At 42.3% G+C, this 23,503-nt stretch overlaps 1 pseudogene; it reads left to right on the top strand.

The window, feature by feature from the left end:
• The first annotated feature begins 22,247 nt into the window (after positions 1-22,247).
• On the top strand, positions 22,248-22,628 carry LOC119507454 (annotated as a pseudogene).
• Positions 22,629-23,503: the final 875 nt, after the last annotated feature.

Here is a 23,503-nt window from a genome sequence, read left to right as displayed (position 1 = left end):
CAATGAATTCGTACACCCCTATCTCCACATTTTGTCCGGCACCTGTAGTCCTCTGTCTATTTTTTACCCCTGGTACTCCATTAAAAATTTCTTTTTCTCTTGGAAAACTAGGTCTCACTGAATTGGTCTTCCGTGGGCATCAGGCAGCAAGCCCCTGCTCGGCAACAACGTTACATGCAACACTGATGTGAGTTCCACGCAGGCAGTACTCGGTGAAACCTCAAAGCAATCCTCAGTGTCCTACTGTAATTATTACTAACACCTGCACCAAACTCGGTTGCTGGTCAGAGAAAAGGGGTCCTCCTGGGGCAGACCCAGCCCCCACCAGGCCCTGGGCATCTGCTGAGCCCTCAGCTTCTGCCCGGCTACGGCGGCAAGGCCATGCCCGAGACTGACGCATTTTAAACACAGTATATCCACTGGCAATTGAGTAGTCATTCATAACGACATGATGAGAACAGATTGACCCAGATTTCTCAGAACCACATAAATTCAACCGCCCACTCCCACACTTGGTCTAGATAAAATGGGGCATTTTGCTGTTTGGGTTTGCGGCAGTGCAGGGGAGCCCTGGGGTCCCATAAGGGCTGTCGTCCCAGCACTTGACGTTTGATCAGAGCTTTTCAGGATTGTCTACGTACCCCTGGAAGGGGAATTTATAACCATTCTTTCATTTTAATCAACAATGAAACGCTGGCATCTCCAGGCAAGGTGCAAGAGCTCCCTGCTCACTCTGAAAATGTCCCCATTTGGAGAGCAAGGGGTTAGGTTTTTCTATGGCAGCCAGTGGAGGTCAGTGTTGAGTTATTGATCTGTGGTTTTAACTGGACTGCAGAACTTTCTTACAGTAGACAGGTCCTTGCCCACAAAACAGAAACAGAAAGGACACTTAAAGATGAAAAATGTGGGGGTTACGACACACTACAGATTGCAGACAACTCCGTACTGCTGATGAATGGGCATCTGGATGAGCTGATAATGAGTGTCCTCGGGAAGGGTTGCTGCAAAAGGAGGTGGCCGGAGGGTTGACCCTGTAGCATGTTTTTAAACGCGCCCTTCATCAAATCCCTTTCCGCAGAGAGCTTTTGGAGATAAAGGGGATGTGCTGGACTTCTCTTTATCTATAAGTTTGAAAAGCGAGCAGAGATTGGAATTGCTTCCCAAGAGGAAAACAGCCTTCATCCTTTCTCAGGGTTGCAGACCCTATTTCCAGGAAGTTTTAAAACCTCCTCATCCATTCCAAATTGAGAGTCAGCCCCTTTGGGTCGGCCTTCCTTAGGAATCTCTAGGTCCCTGCAGAAGTGGGGAAATTTAAAATGTGAGGAGTCTGGGGCTGTCCGTTCCAAAAATAACCCGCTAAACCATCAGGACGACAGGTAACAGGAAACTCCAAGGGGCCATTCATAGCTCTCTCCTTTTCTCCCCTCCCCATCCCCTCTCCTCCCTAAAGACCACAGCTTGCTTTCTCTCCATAATTTGAGGACTTGAGGGGATAAATAATTGAGTGGAAGTCTTTCTCCCAAACACTTAGGCTCTTTTGTTCAGCCTTATTATTTGGGACTTCAAGATTAAAGTGATTTAACCGGAAGGGCAATGGGCAGAAGTTTGAGTGTGCGGTAAAGCCTCTGTCTTCTCTGCTTTCAACGTTCTCGTTGATAGTGGTTATATTTTTAGATGCTTATGTTCTTTATCAAAGAGCAGCTAAGGAGGCGAGACAGTAGCTCTCAGTGTTTGTTTAATGCTTGGGGGTGTAGGTAGCGATTAGTAACTTAAAATCATACTTAACCGAGTGCTCTTTATTCCTCTGTGTGCGTGTGTGTGTGTGTGTGTGTGTGTGTGTGTGTGTAGGATTCCTGCTCAAAGCTCTGAGAATCAGCAAAGGACACTTTCTGAAACCAAAGGGAAGGAGTGCTGGCTTGGTGTCTGAATTTGGTATTCTTCTTTGCATTTTCATGACTATGTTTCAAATCTTTTCAGTTTCTCTTTTACACCCAGTTCACCAGGGCTGAGTGTTTGCTACAGACAAGTATTGTGTGCTCTCACCAGGCCAGATGACAGCTGTGCTTTGCATACCGCAGCCTTTCGCTGTCCCGTGCCTTTGCTCTTGTTACTTTTGATTTGTAGTCCTCCTGTCCTAGTGCTTCCTGCATCCGCATGGTGAATTTCTATCCAATCTCCAAACTCGGTTCGAACGTCACGTCCCTTATGACGCCTCCAATGCCCCTTGCCGACACTTTTTTTCCCCCAGGTAAAATTAATTCATTTCCTTCTCAGCACCTCCAGCTTACTGCGTATTTATTTATTTATTTTTCACAGTGAATACACACGTATATTTGGATGTTGAATAATTAAAACAGCAACATGTCTGCATTGCTGGAGATAGATTGTCTATAACTCCTGTTTTTGCCATTGGGAGAATGAAGAGGATGCAATACAAGCATAGACACAGAGCTAAAAATCTTCTAAGGAATGAAGGAGAAAGAAGGTTTTTCTAGATAATAGCTGAAAGCAAAACTGTTCAGTTGCTGCCCCTGAATTCCCCTCCCCTCCAAAATGGTACAGGGAGGAGAAGACATTTTCTAGAAGTCATTGCACATGGAGGAGAACCAAACCTCCTAAAGTTTATGCAATTGCCCATATCTGTCCAGTAGCAACGAGGAATGAAAACAGCTAGTGCGACAGATACATAGTTGTTAAATAATTTAAGCTATAATGTCAGGAATTTGTGCAATTGCAGAGAGACAGAATTCTTTGTAGTTAATAAAGCAGCCTCAGTAGAAAGTAGGCACTAATCTGACCGATCTGGTGTGGTAAAGATGGGATATGAACCAAAATGAAATAGCGAAGATCAGCCAATGACTCAAATCAGTCAAATCAAAGCAAAGAATGTTTACAGGGACTAGGCAAAATCATTTAACATGGCCATTACGGCTGTGTGTTTTATCAGTGCATTAGTGAAGAGGGCACTTTAGTTAGCCCAGGCTGTAATCATGCAATCTGGATGTAAGTGTGTATATATGTGTGCACGTGTGTGTAGAAGGCTATCGTTTCTTCCTGACTGTTCTGCTTGCCCTACCCCCAATCAGTCAAGGCTCATTAACTGTTTGGGGTTTACTGACTCCGGGAAAGGATGTGCTCAGCAAAAACAGAGGAAAGGGGGCCTCTTCTGGCTTCTGAGTTTCAAAAACCAAAGCCCAGAAAGGAGCAAGGAAGAATGAGAGCAAAGCTTCTCATCCCCATGAGAAAGATACAGCTCCTCCAGCTTGGTGGAAGAGAAGAGTTGGAGGAGAAGCAAGATGTGCTTAGAATGTAGGAATCTTCTCTGCAGCTGCGGCATGGAAAGAAGCCTGCCTACATAGGTGTGCGAGGTCCAAGAGAATTCAAGGTTCTAGAATGCAGGAAGACTCCAGAGAAGCTGTGGCTGCATGGCATGAGTAATACTCCTTTCTAGGGAGTGACCAGCAGAATTGTCCTTCTTTTAAGCCCTGGCATGGCCTGGAAGTAGAGATGGGACTTGGACAGCCTCAGAGAGTTTATCACTCCCCAGTGTAGCTTGGGAGCGGCCAAATATTTCTCATGAGTCTGCGAATGGCCCAGACAAAGTACACTGAGTTCCCGGGCTGGATCAGGCCCTGCACATGTGATTCACGGACTGTGGGCTGAGAATCAGACAGGATGCCAGCCATCTCAGCAGAAGCCAGCATTGCCTGGTGGCATGAGCTAAACGCTCCAGGCAAAGTGCTGACATCACATCACATTGGAACCCCTTGCTGCCCCACCCCACGCCCACCCCATGCTGCCCTGAACTTCTATGGAATCACAGATGGACTACGGCCCAGTTTATGCTCTCCTAGCTGAATGGGTCTTAATTTATAAATAAGGCTGAGTAAAATTTTAAAAAGTCTTATTTTCAGCATTGTTGATTTGGGGAGCAGCTCTGTGTCTATATATGTGTCATATGTGTCCTACATATTTTCAATGAGACTAAGTATATATTTCATTTCATGGGGATTAGTCCACTTTCAATGATTTCTGTTGTTATTGCTTCTTTTATTGATATTAACGAGAGGTTCCGGGCCCGGGTGGACTCGACAAACAATTGTCAAAATGTTGATCGTCCAAATGAGCACAGCCCTTAAAGAACGGCATCTGAAGAGGCTATCTTGTTACCCTATTATCATGGCACTCTGAAATTTGGTGTTTCGTTCAATTGCTTAATTCTTCATTTACCCTTCCTTCTTCATTGTTCTTTCCCTAAGTCCAAACAGTGTGACCCAGAAAAGGGGCTTAATAAACATTTTCTAAATCAATTGAAGAACGTTCTGAAAGCTAGGGGAGCAGTGAATCATTCTTGCAATTTTTTTGTGGCCCCTCAGATTTTGGTAGGTTTGGAGCATTGCAATAGTAATTTGTTGAGTCAAGAACACATTTATATAAAAAAGATAGATACAAAATGTGACATCAAAGGGATGTTGTGTCCTCAGCATTTTCCAAAGGAAAGTAAATCTGCATCTCTGTCCATTTTTCTTAGTTACATGTCTAAACATCTGAGCAGGAAAACTCCCTTAATCTTTTCTTTTCTGGTTCTGAGAGTAGACAATCATTACTGAACTCAAGACCTATCAAAATACAATAAGGCTTCAAAAATACCACAAAAAAAGAAACTAACATCCACTCTTTTTCCTTCCTCCATTCCTCCTTCAAAAAGGTCTCTGATTCTTTTTATTCTAAAATGTAAGAACTTGCAAAGAAAACCACTTCTGTAAGTGTTGCAACTAATGGAAGCCTTTAAAGTGTGAGACAAGGCCTCTGTGTCTGGAACCCTTATTATATTACTATGTTTCAGAAAAAGATTAGATTTCTCTCAAGATTAACTTTGGCTGAGTTTTCTCCCTGGTGTCCGCTCCCCTGTGACTTACTTTCCTGTCTTGGCTTCTTACCCCTGAGCCCCAGTTTCCTGCAGGCAGAATGCCAGCCCCTTTGCCAACATCTTCCCTTGGGTAGATTCCAGGTTCTAGAACTGCTGTCTGGACTCACATCCCTGCCCTCCTTATCCCAGAACAAGACTCCATCCAGTGTTTCCATGTTCAGTTCTCACATCCTCCACAAAGCTGATCATGAACCTGCAGTGGATCTCCATCCCGAATTACAGAATTTTCCGACTGCTTGTCTATAGTGCATTTCCAGCAATGCATTAGCCAGGGGGCACTAAATGCTTTACCAAACGACCCCGAGTTACTTCTTGATCACAACACAGCACAATGCAAGTCTGAAGGAGAGTTGGGTCCATGTGCTCTGTCAGGGACTCAGTTTCCTTCCATCTGGTAGCTCTGCCTGCACAAGGTCTTCGGACACCTCTCCATTTAGCCAGAGGATGGGGAAGAGCCAGGAGTGGGCATAGAAGGTCCAGTTGGTGAACAGGCCTGGACGTGGTGCACCTCCCGTTCCCTCACATTCCATTGGCCGGAACACAGTCACGTGGCCACTCCCACCTGGCATATGTCATCCGGCAGTGTCCTGAGAAAGAAGAGAAGACAGATGCTGCAGAATCACAGGTGCACAGCTTTCACTATTCAAGTTTCTTAAAACCTTTAAACTGCAAGTCTTCCTTGATGCATGGGGCAAATTGCACCCTAACAAGGGATCTGGACGAACTCTTATTATTAGTCTTATTATACAGTTTTTTTTAAAAAAATGAGGATATAACAATGAATGAGTAGAGATCAATAAAACAATCTTCGATTTCCAGTTTATATACATGATCTCAATTCTGTAGCTTGCTTTAAAAATGATCTCATAGGGGTTAACCTTTTAGATCGTTGGTAAAAGAATATTTACATGGTACTTGCTGTTTATTGATGAATTTAATAGAAACACAAATATGTATAACACACATCTTATTTAATCACTCAAAATGGATATCAATATTTTAAAAATTTAAAGTAAATTACACATTACAATTATGTGTAGTTTATTGTATGCCAATCATAGCTCAATAAAACTGATAAACACAAATGATTATGACTACCAACTCATTATATAGCTAATTCTTTTCAATTTCTAGTTTATTAGTATAGCCAGAAGGAAATACCTGAAGTTGTTGAACTGTAATCTAGTTCCCTTTATCTGTGATAACGATTGTTTAACTATATAGCCTTCATCTTGTGACTGTGTGATTGTAAAAACCTTGTGACTGACACCCCCTTTACCCAGTGTATGGGTAGATGAGTAATAAAATAAGGACATGCATGAAAAAAAAAATAATAGGTTGGGAATATGGAGGAAAAATACCCCTACATAAACTATGTACAATATTTAATAGTACTGCTTCAATAATCTTTCATCAATTGTAACAAATGCAACTTCTGCTAAAAAATAGAATTTAAAAAAATGCTATCATCAATTGTTACAAATTTTCCACACCAATGCAAGTGTTGGTGGTGGGGTGGTGTATAGGAATCCTGTATTTTATGCATGATTGTTCTGTAAACCCACAATTTCTCTAACAAAAAATTAAAAAAAAAAACTGTTAAACAAAAAAATATACCTGAAGTATAGTTTGAGTTAAGGAATATTGACAAAAATGGGATACATTTCATATGCCAAGCATGGCATGCAATGTCTTCTAAATCTAGCCTCAGCCTCTCTCTTCAGCATCCTCTCCATCACTCTTCTCCAAGAAACAGAACTGCTGGCTAGAACAAGAACAAATGTGGGGAACCACTTATTCCTACCCTCTTTCCCTCACAGTGAAGCTGTATTTGTTGACTGGGAAAGTAGGCAAAAAGCCCGACTGCAGTGACGGGACCGTGGCAATATGGGCATAAGCATGACATGAATTTATTTATTTCCCAGTCTCACATCCAGGGATGCTGCGGGGACGGCCACTGGAGCCCAAGAGGGTCTGTTCAGCTTTCTAAAAAAATGTAATCCATTGACCACAAGTTGTTTTTCCCAGGTCAGCTCCCTTTTCCAGGAAAGTACTTTTAGATTTCCGATGGGTGACCTGAGCTGGCATATCTCCAACTTTGGGTTAATTAATGGTGATTCTCAAAGCAAGCCAAGGACTTCACAACTTGGAACCATTGTTTGGATTTTGAAGCCAGACCCCTAGGTGATAGGACACCCAAATTCTTAATTAGAAGGAGGTCACACATCAGCCTAGCTTTTACCAAATAATTTCATTGTGTGATAACCACATACTCGATTTCTAACTCCAGCCAGTCAGCTTGTAAATGTGGGCCTTTCATCTCAAAGGGGTTTGTGTGAGAAAGAGATTTGGGGCAAATCTGGGTTTGAATCCTGAATTTGGCATTTATCATGACCTTTGGCAAATTGATTGACTTGAGCCTCAGTTAAGTGAAAAGACTAAATAACAACCACATCTTGGGGTGTTATGAGGTAGAATGAGAAAATGTGAAGAGTGCCTGTTTTCCTTCCTTTCTTAACACAGATCCACCCCTTCACCAGTGCCTTGCAATTTGAAGTCATTGCCAATTGGTAGCAACTCAACCCAACGTCCTCATATAACAGGAACTAGACATTTTCATCAGATACCAGCTGCAGACCGACAGTCTGGCTTAATGGATGGAACACAGGAATAGGGGTCAGAGGCCCTGGGTTCAAGACCAAATTTGACTCCAGTTCAACGCAGGACTTTGGGTAAGTCAGCCCTTCAGCCGTCTCATTTGAAAAATGGAGAATATAATCCCTCCTCCAATTACATCCCCAGGTTATATAAGACTCAAATGTCCTATGTTTGGAAGTTCATTATCACGATCAGTCGGTTCAAGTTAAACAGGGTCCCTTCTATGCAATTGCCAAAAAATCTAACCCTGAATAATGAAATCTTGGGGACTGTGATGTATTCCTTGTACGAATATTGATTGAGCCCTTGTGCTAAGCTGAAAATTGTGAAGGAGCTGGACTGCAGCAGGAAACAGGAAAGGAGGGTAGAAGCATGGAAACAATAAGCAAGTAAACAAAATGGACTAGATAACCTCAAATGCATATAATTCATTTAAAAACTAAGTGACATGAAGAGAGTTAGCAGGGAGAAAGGGGCTGGTGTAATTCAACTGGTTGGTTAAGCCTTTCTAAGAAGACGACATTTGAGCTGAGGCCCAAAGACACTGATAAACAATAAAACAACATTAAAAAAAAATCATGCAAGCACCTATCACTAATTTTGCTCAAATTTGAACTAAACTCTGTTCTTGGAATTGGGTAGAGAAGCAGAGTAGCAGAGCGAAAGGAAGAAAGGGATCAATGAAAAAAAGCGGGAGGGTATTGAGGAGAAATTTTTCTCATCTCACGATTTGGCTCTGCTGCATGCCTCTTTGTGACTGTCTATAACTGATGGTCCTTCCTTCTTTGTTTCTCCATCTCTTGCCCTTTTACTTAAGTTTTCCCTAATTTTATTGATTGTGACATTATAATATCAACAAAATACTATTTTAAAAAACACCCATAATCCTACCTCTCAAACACAAATTTTTCATTTTTCCATATTGCCCTCTAGTCTTTGACATGCCTCTGTGTGTGTTACATGATTAAGACCCGATTATCCAAGGTTCTGAGGATTATGGTATCAACCAGGATCTCCTTGATGAATGAGCCTCACGTCAGGAAGCAAGAAGACACTATTTCCAGTTCATCTCACCCATCTCATTGGACACTCACACCCCAGGGACAGCATCTGTAAGAGGAGGTGTCACATTGGGGCAATGCAGGGCAAGCACGTAGCATGGCTGTGTCTTCTCCCCTATTTAAGACTGAGCACCACAGTGGGGAAGCAGTGGGGCAAGGCTTGTAACTAAAACCCTTCTGTCTTCATCCAAAGCTGAGCCTACTAAGGTAGGTGCGATATCTCCCTCCAAGAGAGCCACAGGCCCTTCTTTGGACTTTCAGAAGAAAGCTAGTGTTGGCATTAAATTCTACCTTTTGAAAACTTATCATTCATACTTAGAGCTTTGGTGGGACTTCTGTCCAAACAGGCTCAACAACTTCTGGGATCCAGAGAGATCTATGAGCTTTGTTTTGGAAGGCTTCTGCTGCACTCCCATCCTCCTTCAGGGCCAGGGTGAATGGAGGTTAAGATGGTGCAATGCCTAGGGGTGGAACATCTCAGAGCACCCATTACCCACTTATGTACTACAGTCACCTTGTCCCCAAGGGGGCTGAGGACTCTGGGATCATCTTCCAAGGTCCTGGAAGGAAGAGACATGTTCATATGGTCGTATGTTTTAGAACAATTTGCAAAAGAACAACATTTAACTTGCATTCAGCTAAGACTGCTCTCTCTTTCTGAACCGTCTTCCTCTTTATCACACTTCTCCCTGTCAAGAGGCATTGGAGTGGCTGTGGACATTTTTGGGAGTAGATAAGGGAGTTTGCTTTGGAGAATCATTTCGTTTGGGTTTAGTGAGGTATACATAGGTAATTCACAGCCCCTTCTCTGTAGAGTTATTAAGCTAATACAATTCCTGTGTCAAAAATCTCCCAGGATGAACTTCAAACAGAAGTGATGAGTAGGTTCTTGGATTGTCTGATAATTCAACTAAGGAAGAGAAATGAATTATAGGAACACATTGAGGAACGAATTTTGATTTTCTGCTGATTTGACATGAAATATCAACACCGATGAAGAAAACAGAAAACCCATATTCACCACTGCATAGAATGAGTGCCATCAATCTAAAGAATATTTAAAATTAGTCATCATACAAAAAAAAAACTTGAAATAATCTTAAATCCTACAGCTCATATATGAAAGAAACTTGATAGAGATTTTGTCAAATTTGACAACAAGCCTACAAAATGTAAAAACATTGCCAGTAAAAGACTGCAAATAGGGAAGACAGTTTTCAGCTAGAAAAAAAAAAGGACTGAATTATCTTTCTATTCTCTGTATAGAAAATGCTATTACAAAAGCATTGTTATAGGAAGACATGATCAAAGAGCAGACAAGAAGATGTGGAAAACACATAAAGATGTTAAGCCATTAAAGGAAAATAAATACGCTATAGTTATAGATGTTGTGATTTATTTTTGTATTTGTCAGATCTTTAAAATTGTCATTTGTTATAGTTTCTTTTCTCATTTAAATATATATTTATTTTCATACCAAATTTGTGGTCAGAATTTGCATCCTTTTTCTTAAAGAGGGTCCTCCAATGGTATAAGCTACAGGTGCCCTAAAACCTGGGTTCACAGGCAGGTAAAGGGAGACTCCTGATGTTTCTAGAGTGGCCAAGAACACGTGCACACAGCCACTGCACCCTTCTCTGTCCTGACTGCTCCCTGGGTGCCCTGAGGTTGCTCCTCAGGCCCATGTCCCACCTCCCAAATTCTCTGAAACCCAACATGGCCATCTCTGTGGGATATGGAGCGGGATGGGAATCACTGCGGGTGCCGAGTGGTGTAAGTGGGAGAGAGTGTAAGTATGTCTGGGTGTGCACACAGCCCTGTCTGGCCCTGCAAGCTGCTTTGAGAAGAGCCTGACCAGGTCCACGAGCAGGTATATACACTAGTAATTTGTTCTGAATCCTAATGGGACTCATGTGTTGATTTAATAAGTGTGGCTCATGGAAAAACAGGTTGGGTGTGTGTGTGTACATGCATATACATATACATATACATATACATATACATATACATATACGTATACATCTTAGCTTAGTATCTCCAAACGTCCTTCTGTCTGCATTTCCAAGCATCTGGGTCTATGTTGGCTCTTAGCTTCTCCTGGAGCCAAACTCTGGATTACATATCTTCACTTCTCTCCAAAATGTCTCTCTCAGCTTCTCTGAGCTCCTTCTCTCTGTGAGCTCTCTTAAAGGACCCCAGGGATCTAATCAAGACCCACCCAGAATGAGCAGGGTCCACACCTCCATGGACATGATCTAATCAAAAGGTCTCACCTACAGTTGGGTGGGTCACATCTCCATGAAAACAACCCAATCTAAAGGTCCCACCCAATCAAAAGACTAATAAGTCAGTCTCCACAAGATTACAATAAAGAACATGGCTTTTGTGGGGGACATAATAGACTCAAACCAGCACAGGGGATAATAAGAGTGTGTCATTCAACAGGGTCACCAGCGCGGGACAGAGCTGTCTTCCTACCGTAGCTAGCAAGTCTCTACTCCCATTGCGCCCACCCCAGGAAATCCACCATGGCCTGGACTCCACACCCACTGCCATTCCACAGCCTCCCCAAACGTCCTTTCTCCCCACTGGCTTATGAGGGAACCAAGAATTTCTCAGAGATGTCTCTGGACAAGAATGGCAGTCAGGCTCCGTGGTCAACACCTCAGAGATAACAAGGAAAAGCAGAGGGGTTCTCCTTAAAAGGGAATGTTTTTCCAGTTCACACGAGATCCTTGTGGACCCAAGAGGGAACTTTGAAGTCCAGATTGTGTCATGGAAAGAATATGAAAGGATCTGAAACAAGAAAAACAAACTTGTCTCCCACACAATTCTGACTCCTTCCCCCCTTCAAATCTTACCATTTTATTTTGACAAAAGAAGGAGATGTTAATGTAATGGACACACAAATTGTCATGTGGATAACTCTGGGAAACAAAGACTTGTGGATATACTTGCTACTTCATTCTGATCACCACCTTATCAAACATTATGAAGAATCCTACACAGGAACCATATACAAAAATATTAGAAATGGCCAGTAATTCACCTCACTGGATTTTAGTTTCCTTCTCTGCAGTAGGAAGAGTTACATGGAACGATTTCCAATGTCCCTTTTAGGGCTAACAAGCTATGATTCCGTAATAATGATGAGTTCTATTTTGTTAATATTTTTTGTCCTATATATTTTTTAAGTCTCATAATCAAGTTTACAAGCATTGATTAAACACTGACAGGGTGTTTAACTCAGAAAAGATATTTTCTGTGGGAACCAACCATGCTCCTGAAAATATGATTAAATACATTTTTAAATGAACCAACATCTATTTTAAATATACTGTGGGATTTTCTGCTTTCAGGACTCCCACGATGAAGTTTTGCAGAGCTTATTTATCTAGTATGTCAAGCTCAATTTGGGTTAGTTGTGCTTTCCTAAAGAAGGAGGTACATCGAGACTGGGTGCTTGTGCTCTACTGAATCTCGTTTTCCAGGGGATGACATTGAAGTGCTGAGAGGTTAAATGGGGTTGCCGGGAAGCAAGGGATGCTGCAGAACCAAGAAAAGAACTCTGGAAAATCTGGGTCCACACTCTGACCTCAAGGTCACACACGCCCTTCCATGGCTCCAGTCCCAGGAATTAACCTGTTAACACCGAACACACTGAGCTCTGAGACACCAGAGCCCTTTAGGAAACATCTCACGGAAACAGACAACTTTCTGGACGCTGCTGTCATATTGTGACAAGGCTCTGTCTGTTTGGCAATACAACTACACTACAGATGTATATTTTCCAAAATCAAAACCATTTATTTACAGACATTCAAAGGAAAAATAAACCTCGGGCTTTCACAGACGACTTAGGAGCTGCTCTCTCCTTCGGTGGAGCCCAGGCTCCCCCACTCTGTGTTTATGGTTGGAAATAAGATGCATTTGGTGAAGGGGTGGCCTCATGTCACAAAGAGTGTCAGAGTGGATGGACAGGTGTCTGAGAGAGCACGGCACTGTTGTTTGCTCACGTCCAACCCTATGTTTAAATCTTCAGCAAAGACCCTAAGAAAGTTGTAACAAATCACCCTCCCTCCCTTCACTTACTGCATCAGTCCCGGCTCTCCAGTGAAACAGAACCAAGAGGATATACATAAAAATATATATATATATAAAACAGGTTATAAACACACATACATGTATATGTATGTATATAAGAGACTTGTTTTAAGGAATTGGCTCTCGTGATTATGGGGGCTGGCAAGTCTGAAATCCCTGGGGCAGGCAGCCAGGCAACTCAGACAGGAGCTTTTAACTCAGTTCTTTGCTCATAAGGAGCTCAGCTGAATGTATGAGATCCACCCACCTTATCAAGGGTTAACTCCTTTACTTAAAGTCCACTGATTGGAGACGCTAATCACATCTAAAAATACCTTTACAGCAACATATAGATTAGCATTGGACCAAACAACTGGACACCATAACCTAGACAAGTTGAAACACAAAATTAACCATCACACTTTCACTTGGAGCGTGACTAGGAGACTGAACCCCAAATCTCTCGTTATCCTCGTGTAGGGATTTTCCTGTGTATGGTTTCCACATCTGAAAATTCTGGGCTAAGACCCTTCATGATATTTTCCTCTCAGGAAATATTTTTTCACTTACAATGTTTTCACTTCTTGGCCACTTGAAAAGTGATATAGTTTCATTCTGCCTCAGTCATTTTAGGAAACAGACTGGTGTAGTAGCTGTGTTCAAGGTGAAGCACAGAAGCTGAAGAGGTAGCAAATGGGTTGATGGTTGAGCCTAAATATTTTTTCTTAGTTGCTGGGGTGTTGGAATAGTTAGAAGAAAAGAATTGAAATAGTGGAGCTGTATCCCATAGCATCCTTTGGAGTTTGTTCTATAGCTACTTGTTGAATTGTAATTTGAAAGCTATACCTTTTTGCATGTATGTTATATTTCACAATAAGGAAATAACTGAAACTGTGGAATTGTGATCTATGATAGTCTTTGAAATCTGCTCTCTAATTACTTGTTAAATTGCACTTGGAAAGTTGTCACTTTTATGTATGTATGTTATATTCTACTATAAAAACATGATTAAAATATTTAAGGAGGGTACTTGATAATAAGGTCTCTCTATGAAATGCTGGGAGTTGCTTTCCTTGCCTTCATTCTTTTCTTTCAGCTTTGGTATTATTATTAAATGTTTCCTTGCATAAACACATGCACACGCACACTGTGCATGCACACACACAAGGAGGGACGGGGGGTTGTGTGTGTACGGGAGCATGTCATGAGCCAGCCTGGAATTCACGCACACGCTTCCACTCACATTCCGAGATGGGGAGCCATGCGCTCTGAGAGATGGGAAATAGGGCTGCTTGGCAGCTAGCCAGAGCCTGCCCCAGGAAAAGTGTTGGCGTAAGGCTAGAGAGCTCGATGAGCAAATATTTACTGCTGGGGACTGTGCAGGCCCTGGGCTGGAGGCTGGGAAATAAAACGTTGAGTGAGACTCAGCCCCTGCAGGCTAAGGAGTCACATCTAGACTCTGTGCATAAGAAACTGGGTGGGGACTTCTTTCCAGTGGTGGAGCAGAGCTGTGTGAGTGGACAGGAGGGGAGTGAAGGCCGCTGTGGGCTGAGGGAAGGAAGGTTGCACTTGAGGGGGTCTGTGGAGGGTGAGTGGGGTCTGTGAGGAGAAGCAGCAGCCCTGGGGAAGGGTAGAGGACAGCTCCAAGCCGTGTGAGGGGTGGCAGGTGGTTCTGTGTGGATGAGGGTGAGGCCACAGCATGAGTGGAGGGAGATGGGGTGAAAATGGTCTATTGAGACTGGGTGGCAGAGGTTCTTGAACCCCGTTCTGTGGGGAATAGATAGTGGCTGAAGGTTTGGGAGCAGGGGAGTGACATGATTTTATGTTTTGAAATTTACATTTAAAAAGTTATTATCCCCATTTTATAGATGAGTAAATCGAAGCCCAGAGAAAATTATGGGACTTGCCCAAGGTCAGAGAGATCCAAATGGTGAGAGCTGGAATTTCATATCTGTCTGTTAACAGAAACCAGAGAAGTCTCTGTATTCACTCACCATGTATTTGTGAATTTTCGTCATTCTTGACTTTTCTGGATTTTTCTTCCTACTGAATCCAAGGGTAGTTTATTTCATTTAACAAATATTTACTGAGCTGCTACTATGTGGCAGATTCTGGTTTAATCTACTTCATGGTAAATTATATTTGTGTTGCACAGTACAAGCTCTTGCCCCAGTCAAGATGTCTTCTGGGTGATCACGTAATTTCCCTGGTCCTCTCTGTTGGAGACTTAAGGTTGTCTGTGCATGTGGGAATCAGGTACACTTGCTGTAGATAGAAGGAGGAGACAGAAGAGGTACAAAGCAAGTGCTTTGATGACAGGGGTAGGGCCAATGCAAATTCCAGGAACTAAGGTTCTTCCAGAACCTCAGGCCCATGGATGTCCTATTTATAAAGGTGGAAAAGCAAAACCATGGGATACGAAGGTTCCCTTCTGCCAACTCTGGATCACCCATGCTCTGCTTCAAAATCACCTGATGGTTACCTTCAGTTTCTCCACTTAATTGTCATTATGATGCTGGTCTGTATGCTAGAATATTTCCAAGCAAGTATAATGGGTGGTTTCCTTCTTTTTCAGCTGTCATTAGGATCTGCTGTTGTTTTAACTGTGTCTCTGCCTTTGTCATTTAAAGGACTGGCATATCTGTTGTCACCACCTGGAACCCCATGACACTTAGTACTAATTCTTTTTCTCCTTGTAAACAGTGTTGGTGATAAATGTTCTACTCTTGGGGAAAATGGATTCTCTCTCACTATGTTTTGGGGTTGTTTATCTCCATTTAATGGACGAAAACTGAAACTCTCAGTGTCAGGAAATTTGCCTGTAGCCCAGGGAGGAAGGAAGAAAGTGAAGTGTTTCCCACACAGCCTGTCCAACCATGATGACAATGCTTAATTTGCCATTTAGTTTTGCAGCCTCTTAATCACCCAGCATTTGGCCAAGTTACGTTTGATGATCCTTTCTACAGCTGGAGATGGGGCTGTAAGGATTATTCAGCACTGTGGTTTCCAAAGCAGTGGGTTATGTTAACTAGCTTTAACTACTATATTTGGCTTCTAATGCAGCAATTCTAGGAGAAAACTTTTCTATCCCCTTCCTTCCCTCACCAAAAGAAGTAAGGAAATGATAACATTATACTAATGGTTATTGTTATGAACTGTCACATCTTCTGATTTAAACTAAAATTCCTTCTAAGATGAGAAATGATTGAAATATTAATGGGTGTCTGGCCTCATTCCTGATAGTGCAGCCATCGCTGACTTGATATTATGACTAAGTTGGTTACTTTTCAGTGTAAGTCCTGGGGAGGATTGCTAACAGAGGCCACCTAGTAAATTTCCCCTTGGAAAATTCTGGCTGCAGTGGGTCAAAGGGTGTCCTAATGGACAGGAAGGAGTTAGGCACCTCCATAGTAAACGATAAAAGCTGAGCGGGTCATTCCTTTCCCTTCCTATAACTGGTCCCAGCAGAAGCACAACGACATTACATCCAGAGAAGAAAAATGAGTCCCCAGTTTGTCCCCCAGTTGTGAAGTGCTAATTTGCATATCTCAAAGACCAGCAGGGTCAGGTTGCTGACTGACAGCTCCAGGGAGGAACAAAGGTCAAAACACTGGGGATTCAATCAGCCAGAGCTGCAAGACAGATACAAATCAGATATGAATCACTTACTTTTGTAAAGCACTCAACTGTTTACAGAGATCCAGGCGGAGACTGCGCGGCTATATTCATCCCCCTACTGTGGATTGGAGAAAGGAGGTCCAGACGTTCAAGTGGCTCTCCCGAGGTCATCTCCAGGTGCTAAGTGGCAGAGCAGGGGTGGGGTCCAAGGCTCTGGAAGGTGATGGCCGTCTTGTCTATCTGTGAGTGTCCCCAGTCCTAGCTTCCATTTGCGTCTACAGGAAAGTTTATTTGACACGTGTCTGAGTACGACATGCTCTGTGAGAGGAAATGTCTGTTACCTGCTTGGGGCACAAATATCTTCCTTGAAGAATAATTTGCTTGAGAATTCCCATGCTCCTCCCATGGGATGGAAACAAGCTAGGTGAGAGGTGTGATGTGAGCACCCCAGAGAATCAATGCCAAGTTCAATAAAAGCAGATACGCAAATGGAATACCAGTATGTTTGATTTCCCTGTGAGCTGCCCGGCTCATTTTTCCATTGTTCCTTATGGGACTCTAAGGAACTATGAAAACCACTTAGTCTCTAAGGACCAATATTCAGAAAATTTTTAATATATCTTGAAAGGAACTCATGACTGGACCAGAAATATGTCTTCACTCAATATCAGCACATCAATAAACCTAAAAGCATCCAGGGCACTTTAAGTGGGTGTTTGATTAACATCTCAAAACCCACAGCATTTCCAGAGCACGTTTGGAAAATCTCCACATCTAGGTCAAGCAAAAATCCCTGCGCCCAGCAAAATGCAAGGGTTTCTAAACTGAAGCTAGAGCTTCTGGCCTTTGCAAGGAGATCTTAAGCAGGGGTTGGCAATGTCTTAAAAATAGGAATGGTCAGTTTGTGGTCCTTGTTCTGGCATGAACAGTCAAAGCAGAGGTCTAGAGGCCTAGCAAAGCCTCCCCAGATGTCCACTTGGTCATGGTTTGGTCCAGCATTGGGTGGGGCCAATGGCAGGGATCAGAAAGGGGCTGTGGGGTTGGGCCTGTGGCTACCTACAGATTGTTAGTGGTTTAAATGCCAGATTGCTCATCTCAGCTCACCAGTACCTTGAGTCGAATCTGGTGACCATCTATTTTCTTTCTCTATCTTCCTGCTGTTTGCGGGAAACACTTGGCTGTCCACCTATCAGCCATACCATCTATGTTCTCTTGCTTACAGGACCCCAATGTATTCACTCTCCTCTGAGTGACCACATCCTTTAAGGGAGGCTGGGCCCTTCCCCTGCTTAGGGAGTAAAGCTCAATTGCTCTAAGCCAGTCATGGTGGTCTCATTGTCTTGGTAAGTACATGAAAGTGCAGACTGATTACAAGTGTCTGTGTAAGAGAGTATGGGGACCAGCAAGGCTTCCAGTGAGGCCAGAGGATGGAGTATGTGTAAGGAGATGATGACATAGCCTGGGAGAAGAGGCTAGAATCAAGCTATGGGGGGATTTGAATGATAGGCTAAGAATTTTAGGTTACATTCAGCATCATTGTTTGAGTTCAGCTTGTTTATTTGGAAGGTGATCTCAAGAAGCTCAAGTGAAGAAGTGGGGAAAGTAAGGGAGGGAAGGGAGAGAAGCCAGTGAAGTGTTTGCTATTGAGTGGTTTAGTGCTGTGGATAACTGGAGCTCGATCCTGCTGGGCCCTCTGAGAGACAAGGAGAAACATGCTTTAAAATTGATCTCCAAGAGGATGAAGAGGCTGAGACATTCACCCAGTGGCTCCCAAGCCCCATTGGTTGAGGGTTGCTCCCAGGCATGTGGACTTTTTCCAATTTCTGGATTATATTTTTGTATAACAAGCCATTTTCATGTTGGAGAAAGCTATCAGGATGAAAAGAGGAGAGATGCAGGTCTTTCAGCTGGGAAACTGTCCGTGTGCTGGGAACTGTACCCCACGGCTACAGGTGAACTCAGGATGTGGGTCTGGCACCAACAGTATCTGCTATATTCAGTGAAGTCATGGGGAGACATGGAAAAGTTTTGAACAGATAAAGGGCATGATTAGAAGTTGCCTTGGATTTTTTTTTTTTTGGATACAGTGTATTTGATGAGTAGGAGCTTAAATTGTCATTCAAAAGACAGTTTTTAAGTCCTGTGCAATATGCCAGGAGTACAGTAAGAAATCAGTCTTTTGCCTTCAAGAAGCTCACTTTCTGGGTATTAGAATATTCCCATCTGAAGATGAGAAGATGAAGAGGTGAGATAAAAGGAAGTAAATTAAGGCTGCGGCAGGGGAGAGTGGAAGGAGAAAATGGATGTGAGAGACATTGCAGAGATAAAGCGAAGAGGACTTGGCACAGGTTGGATGAGGTGGCCAAGAGTGAGGGAGGTCTCGTAGATGGCTGAAGCTTTGATAATGGCTATTGAAGACTATTTTGCTGCCAAGAGCAGAATCTTGGATGTCACGGAGAAGAGCTGTGATGGAGGCTGGCATGGAGGTTAGGAGAATTATTACCCTGGCAAGGGGACAGTGTTTTGGTTTGCTGATGCTGACAAAATGCAATATGCCAGAAATGGGTTGGCTTTTACAATGGAGATTTATTAACTTACAAGTTTACAGTTCTGAAGGCATGAGAATGTCCAAATCAAGACATCATCAGACAGTATCGGGACTCCTCTGTGACATGGCCATGCACATGGCTGGCATCTGCTGATCCTTCTCTCCCGGGTTCAGTACTTCAGCTGCTGACTTCTCCATCTGTGGCTTTCCTCTCTCAGCTTTTACATGTTTCTTTCTCTCAGCTTCTCTGGGGCCTTTTTTCTGTCTCCTCTCTGTTTTTTTTATCCTCTTATAAAGGACTCCAGTAAGAGGATTAAGACCCACCCTGAATGCTGTGGGTCACATCTCAACATAACATCCTACTTACTCAGGATACTACTTACCATGGGTCCACACCCACTGGAAAGGATTAGCTTTAAGAACATGCATCTCTAGGGTACATACAGCTTCCAAACATCACAGACAACGAATGTACATTTCTGATTTTCATTAGTTATTTACTAGCAAACATTTTTAGAAAGTCTACTATGCTCCAGGAATCATGCCAGTCATTGTACTCAAGTCTAGTTAAACAAAGACTAATGAAAAATGGTTTATGTCCTCAAGGGGCTCACAGATGCTGAGATGGAAGTACACAGCCAGGCACGCTGAGAGCTCATGGAAGATCTTCTAAGGGGAGGGAGGAGTGTTAAGGAAGTTTTATTGAAAGATATGATATTGAGCTTTTTTATTTTTTTAGATAACATACTTTTTTTCTCTAAAAGGCAAACCCTAAGTATATAAATACAACCACAGTTTGGATAAATATGGAGAAAGACTTACTAAATGTTAAAAGGCATTAAAGTCTTACGGGCCCTTAAATTTAAGTGTAATAAAGGACGCTTGACGTCATGTTTGAAAATCTTCTGACCCCTAATACAAAATCAAAGCCATCTATTTCTTATCTTCAACTTATCTGCACACACACAAGTTAGTAGGCATGTTTTCTCTATTCTAACTAAGGCAAACCGTATGTGAAAATGATCACAATTGCTTAGCTATGTGAGCTGAGAGTTAAAGGATGGATAAACGTTTTCTAGGCAAAGGCGGGCATGGCCCAGATCATGGCTGTGTGGGGTGTCATGTTCGGGTGTATACTCTATCTTATAGGTGACAGGAAGCCACAAAAAGGGCTCTTGTTAGAAGAATGTCTCAGTCAAATGTTTTAGAAAGATTGGTGAGGCAGCAGTGCAGGGAGAAGTGATGGCGGCAGGAAGACATTTGGAGATGCTGTAGAGCAGCAGTCTTCACAGTGCCTGGGCACCCCAGGGTCCTCAAGGCCCTCCTGGAGGTCCATGAGGTCAAAATTATTTTCATAAAAATCCTAAGGTGGTGTTTGCTTTTTTACTTGCATTCTCTCACTGGTGTGTAGTGAAGTTTCCCAGAAGCTAAGTGATGTATGATGCTATCATCTCTCTCTGATGACTACTAGAATGTGTGTTCATGTATTCTTATGTTTTAAACATTTCTTTCTAATTACCAATTAATTTCTAAAATGGTGGATATCTAATTCGGTAAATATTGATTGATATAACCCACATAAACAAAAGCTCTTTGGGATTCCCAATAATGACTAAGAGTGTAAAAGAGGTCCTGGGGCCAAAGAGCATGAGGATCACTACTCAAAGATATTTACTTATTGACTTGGAAAAGACAGTCACTTAAGGAATGCAGGCAAAAATGTCCTGATTATTTGGCAAAGGAAACACAGGCAGAAAATAAGAGAATGATTGGTTGATTGACCAAACACAAGGAAAGATGGACAGATAGATGGACTGATGGATGGACTAGGAACTCATTTGAAATAAGTCACTTTTTGGAGTCTGGCTCTGAGTGGGTGGTATGGCGATCCATTGGACAGAAAAGGAAAGAATTGGAGCTGAAAGGGGAAGTTTGAGATATTATATTTATTGACATCTTGGCCATTCTCCCGGCCTGCCTGGCCAGACTTTCACTGCTCCTTCTGCACAACCACAGATTCCATCTCCATGAGGTTGACCAAACGCCTTCTCGGTCTCCTTCTCTGTGTCTTATCTCACTTCTGCAGGAATCCTTTTGGGCAAGGAAAATGCTGGCTCTACTTTCTGGACTGAGCTTGTTTCCTCTCAGCAACCGTGAAGCATCAGATGCTGTTCTCTCCACACTCCAAACCCATATAAAGCAGACGACTACATCCTTACCAAGGAAAAGAACACATTTATTTCTCCAGAAATGTAGTAAACGTTAAAGCTTGTTTTACGAGGGAATCCTTAGCTGTAATCTGATTCCCACATGATAATGTGTTGCAAATTCCTAGTAAATGTTCTTTTCAGTAATCTGCAAATTGATGTTTGCTCTCAACAACTGAGTCACCAGTAGAAAAGAAAATGACCCTTCACATTTGGGAATGCAGTTAAATCCAGGTTTTAAATAAAAAAGCCCTTGATGAAATACACTTGGTGGGCTCAGATAGCTAATCCAAGTGGAGTGGTAATGCACAGTGTGCAGAAACTGCTACCTGGGAATGACGCAGACAGAATGATTCTTGACCCCCAGGACACACGGTTAGCTCATGTTGTCCAGACTGGCCCAGAACTGCCAAGAGTCCCCACCACTCTGTTCGTCTGCTGGCTCTCCTTCAAAATTTATCAAGGAGACAAACTAGCCTTTGCATGGAGGGACCTGTTACTGTCAACAAACCAACTCACAGTGGAGGTAAAAATGGATTCCACAGAACACAGTAGCTCTGGGAGGTTAGAAACAAGAGTTTTTATGGTAAAATGACTTTGAGAAAACACTCTTGGGAGAATCAGAATAATATTCGAATTTTTAAAAGCTCTGCAAAGCCTCCAGTACAGGCAACTGTTTCAACATCTACTAATTTGATCAGTTTGCAGTTGTGTTGGGCTTGCTCACCCACCTCCCGCTCCAACCCCCCTTATAGTGCACCCCATCTCTGTTTTGTAACAATGACAATTCTCACGACTCCCTTGGAGGTTGGATGCATGCACGTGACCCTGATTCACCTAATCAGATGCCCCCAAGGGGACCCGGAAGGGGAAGTCAGTACATAAGGGAAGAATTGCATCTCTTGGCAATCTCTGAGGAGCAAGTGCCTGATTTCCTTTGGGGTTGCTGTGGTGGAGCGCCTGGTGGCCATTCTTACATGCCGCCATTAACAAGTGGTAGATGGTGGCAGTGGCAGTGGTATTTCCATTAAAAAGTAATGAGGTGAAGCAGCTCCTGAAGTAACAGCTGGGAGAACCCGGGCAGCCCCAGGAACAGAAATCCAGGCGTGGAGATTGATCCTGCAGAGAGAAAGGGGTTCTTCATGGCAGATGACCTAAAACGGTTCCTGAATAAAAAATTACCAAGTGTTGAAGGGCTCCATGCTGTTGTTGTGTCAGATAGAGATGGAGAACCTGTTATTAAAGTGGCCAATGATAATGCTCCGGAGCATGCTTTAAAGACCTGGCGTCTTATCTACATTTGCATTTGCAACAGACCAAGGGAAAAAACTTGAACTTTCATAAAACAAAAGTATTATCTGTTACTATAACACCTGCCAGGTAGTTCAATTTAAGCGTTTACCTTTGGTGGTGAGTTTCAGAGCTAGCAGCAGTGCCAACACAGGACTAATTGTCAGTCTAGAAAAGGAACTTGCTCCATTATTTAATAAGAAGAACAGAGACACGTTGTGGAAGTTTCTTAATCTGACAGTGGATTCGATATGTACCTTATCTTCATTATACCAGATACGATATCAATCCAGCAGTCTTTACACCACAATAATACCTGTATCCATATACTCAAGAAAGAGCCCCCTTTCCATCTTACACTAAGAAAGAGCATATAGATATAATTTCTGGACATATTGCTATATTTCCCTGTTTAGGATCTTGTCTTACTTAATGAGAACTGGGACACTACAGAAATGGCTCAGCCTATCTCAGCTCCCGTGGAGTTAGTTCAGTCACCAAATATGAATGAGATTCAAAAGATCAAAATCAAAGTGGTACATTGGTCCACTGGGACCATTATTTGCCCCCTGTTATATAATGTTCCCAGGCCTTCAGAGTGAAGCAGATGCTTTATATGTGAATAATAATGAGGACATATTTTTCTTCATTTTTAGTCTTATTTCTTTGCATTGGATGTAAGGAAGATAAAATGGCTTAGCAAAAGTAATGAAATCAGTACAATCACTAACTTTCCTATGTATATATTATTTCACAGTATAGACAAATAGTACTGAATATTTTGATTCTTTTTAGAGGGCTCTGCTCGTTACCTAAAATGTAAATTATAGCTAATGGGTTTTTTCCCTACTCTGCTAACTATAACCAATCAGTGTTTTAATATCTGCATGTTCTTTATAAAATTTAGATGTGATTTGTTATTGAACTCTCTTTCCAATATTGGTATGTATGTAAATATGATGATACAACCATTTTTTTCATACATAAGTATAAATAAAATAGTATTTTTAAGAGTTTAGTTTGAGTACTATATAGGTCTTCTCTTTTTTGAGACTTTTCTTCCAAAAGTTTAAAGAACATAGTTAACTTAATTCAGTCTTTAACTCAC

Source organism: Choloepus didactylus, chromosome 12 (assembly GCF_015220235.1).
Source record: "Choloepus didactylus isolate mChoDid1 chromosome 12, mChoDid1.pri, whole genome shotgun sequence".
Classification (NCBI taxonomy): Eukaryota; Metazoa; Chordata; class Mammalia; order Pilosa; family Megalonychidae; genus Choloepus; species Choloepus didactylus.
This window is presented reverse-complemented; position numbering and strand designations above follow the sequence as displayed.